This window comes from Cnephaeus nilssonii (assembly GCF_951640355.1).
Source record: "Cnephaeus nilssonii genome assembly, chromosome: 15".
NCBI classification, from domain to species: Eukaryota; Metazoa; Chordata; class Mammalia; order Chiroptera; family Vespertilionidae; genus Cnephaeus; species Cnephaeus nilssonii.
This window is the reverse complement of record NC_137086.1, coordinates 16668891-16672797: the sequence shown is the minus strand read 5'-3', so window position 1 is coordinate 16672797 and position 3907 is coordinate 16668891.

Genomic DNA, 3907 nt, shown 5'->3' with positions numbered 1-3907 from the left:
ACTACATGGTGCTCCCTTCGGCAGCACATATACTAAAATTGGAATGGTACAGAGAAGATTAGTATGGCCCCTGCATGAGGATGACATGCAAATTCGTGAAGCATTCCATAAAAAAAAAAAAAAAATGATACTACATGTGTTCCTGTTTCTTAGGCTCCAGGGAAGTGGAATGAGGACAAGGGACAACATAAGGCTGGAAAACTCTAAAAACCATAGTAAAGACCTCCGTGCCCACACTGGGTAAGCAGTGTAAGCACACCCCTTAATGAGTGCTGAGAAATAGTGCCAATTATTTTATAAATATATTAGAAACATTATTCTGCTTTCATAAATTCAATGGTGTTGCCAGGCCTGTGTGGCTCTATGGTTGAGCATCAATCTATGAACCAGGAGGTCACAGTTTTATTCCTGGTCAAGACACATGCCCGGGGTGCCGGCTCAATCCCCAGTGTGGGACATGCAGGAGGCAGCCAATCAATGATTCTCTCTCATCATTGATGTTTCTATCTCTCTCTCCCTCATCCTTCCTCTCTGAAAACAAACAAACAAAAAATACATATTTTAAAATAAATAAAATAAATTCAATGGTGCTTTCCCTGGTGAAATAACACCAATCCATATCCTCTTTCTGCTATCAGAAATGATATGAATAGATACCAGCTACATATAAGTAATCTGATTTTTAGATGTCTTATTTTTAAAATAAGTTGGAAACTTAAGGTAAATGCTCTCCTTCTACAGACTCCTAGGATGTAGGTTGAAATATTTTCAGCATGTCCCCATGAGCTTCTCTCTGTAGTGTTGAAAACACCAAACATCTGGATCCATTCCCTATGAGCTCTGCCACAGGTCCAGCACCAGGGACAGCTGTGTACTTCAGTAACCGTGGTTCAAGTTACTTGGGCATTTGCTTTTTAGAAGCCTTCTTTGGCCAGGAATGCAAACCCAGCTGCTCTTGTCTTCACCCATTTAAGTATTTTTTATAAAGCATGTGGCTTTATAACTAGTCATTAATAAAAAGGAATCTAAAATAAACAGTATTTCTAACAACAACAAAACTCTATTAACCTGTCTAAACATTCTATGTGAAGGTATTTTCTCAACAATTCATTACTGAAAATAGCTTTCTACAGGACAGACCTTCCATTCGCCCCTGGCTGGGCATCTCTGCCTCTACTCGCTAACGGCATTATGGGTTCCAGGACTGTCCGTAGGAGCCTTAGTTAACATTTGATTTTTAGCTGCTCCTTTTACTGGGCTGTTCTCAGTCCATTTGGAATGGACAGGCTAGGATATTCGTGGCCTAGGAAACCTTCTCAATTCCTCTGGAAACATTATCAGTATAAGCAATTGTTATGCTTCTTATTTGTCTGTTTGACTTTTTGTTTCAATTAAGATCATTTTGAAGTAGATCCAGTTATATATAGTTCAAGCCCTAGTCAATCTCCATGGTCTAGGCAACGTGCAGGCTATTTTGGGTATTCCATTCATAATATAATGGGTCACTTCTTTGATGCCTTAGCTTTCCTGGAATCTGACAGGAAAAAGTAATGGTTGTCAGGCAAGAATGATTTCGTATAACCAATATACATAATAAAAAAAGAACATAAATTAAATAGATATAATGTGATATATCTTGCATTTATTTTATTTTCTCTTGCTCTAAGCCCTCTACAATGAATGCCTGAACATGTCATGTGTGATTTCCATTATAATGTATTGGCACCATTTTATAGGTGGCATTTAAAAAAAAAACAAAAAACGGTTCCTCTGCTTTTACTTTGTGTTCAGTTGAAATAGTAAAGAGTTGTTCCTTGATGTTTACTACCATGGAGAGTTAAAGCAAGTGAAACGTGTCACAGACGATGTGTACGATGCAGGCACAGCTGTATATCATCCCTGTGTCGTTGGGTTTTCATGTTTGAGCCATTTGCATGCTTTACTAGGAACACATTTTAAAATGATGGAAACATTGAGAATATGATACATGATTCACAATACACTTCTTGTGGCCTAAACAAAATTTTTTCTAACAGAAAGAAAAGGTTGACTTATGGTATGAAATAGTGTATGAATTTATTTCTAGAGTAAACCATTTTATACTTTAAATGTAACATATTGACTTACTCTTGTGTGAATGTCAAAGCGAGGGAGGGCAGGCTTCTATTTTTAATTTTCCAGACTCTAGGCTTACATTTTGAGATGCTATATGTATTTAATGTATTTCAGTTCATAGAATTTTTATTTATTATCAATTAATAACCTTGGAGTAACCCCAGGAATGTGGTTTCTATGGGGTGCAATGTATCACATTGTATAACAAGGAGGACATGGATGATCATTAGTTCCCATATGGCCCTTAGTCCTTTTCAACACAAAACCAACTTGCCTTTAGCAAGGTCCATTTCTGGCAATTTCCCCAAAATTCTCTCCCTATACCTTCGACTTCCCATTATGGACTTGCTGTTCTGGGCTGTCTTGCTAACTTTCACTTTCTCTGATTTCTGCTTCTTCTATTAGTCCCTTAATGTGGGATATTATAATCCTCCCTGTCTCTGATCATATTCTTGGCTTTCTGTCTTTTCCAGCATATAACATTCCCTAAATGCTTTGTGAGACTTCTGATGTCAGCCATGTGCTCCCAGGGTCTTACTACCTGGACTAACCTCTGGCTGGAAAGAGTGATTATACATTTGACACTTAAAAATCCATGCTTGACCAAATAAATTTGTAGGCTACAATCAACTAGCGATCCTTGAGCAATGTTTTCATGCTCATTATATGGGACAGGTTGGTGACCCATGCTACTTGTAGGGTGAGAATGGGCACATCTGGGCTCCCTCTGAGAGGAGAAAAAAGACAAGCACAAAGGGAATGATTCCCAACAATTGATCGATAAAGGGATTGCTAGCAATAAATTTAGGTCTGGAACTAATGTTCCAAATGGGAAGAACTAAGATTGAAAAATAAGGAAGGCTTAGCAGGACATATTCAAATAGGCATCAAAACTAGACACACAGCAAGTGGGTAAGTGTTGGCCATTGAGGGGTTAACCAAGTGTGAAACGAGGTGTGGGGTGAGGAAAGCAGATTCTGCAAATGTGGGAGCCCCTTTGGGAAATGTACTTACAGGGCTCCATAGGGCATGGATAGGCTGTGTTCTTCAAGAAGCAAAGATAAGCCAGACCCTAGTTGAAACTTTCCACAGGCTACACGTCACAATACTTGAGTCCCAAGTGTCCAATCAGCTCCTTATCAGTGTGCACACGCCAGTTACTTAACCTCTCTGTCAGTCCTCCTGGGTAAATGTGGATAATAAAGTTGTCTGTATGCTCATCACAGCACCGTTGTGAGAGCCAAATAAACAATGGAAGTGTAGGTGCTTTGGGGTGATGAAAAGGTTTTTAAATGTAAGCCACTATTATTAGGTTAAATTATGTCATCAAGAATTCCTTTTTTAGTTTATCCTTCATTTTGGAGGGGGGGGGGATGTTGAGAAGCTGACACCTGACTCTTTGCAGAATATAGCATTATCTGCTGAGCAACACAAAGACCAACATCAGAAAACACAATAATGAACTGTCCATTTACCTATGCTGGTGTAGACAGAAAATCAATAAGGCTATGCATATAACAGGCAAGTTTCCTGCTAAAACTCCAGAGCAATAAAGAAATGTGTTGAACAATTGAAATCTTTCATGTCAGAGGAAAGGAGTGAAATGACCTCGATGCAAAGCACTGGAACATACCAAAAGCAAAATAATGGAGGAAGAGTGTTCTAGGTACTTTTGCTGTTTGCTCACGGCCAAAGGGCTGAAAGTACAATGTTGTTCCTTATCTAGGGCCTGCTCCTACCTGCCCTAAAGATTATTGTCATATGTTTCATATTCTTCAAAGCAGTTTCTGTA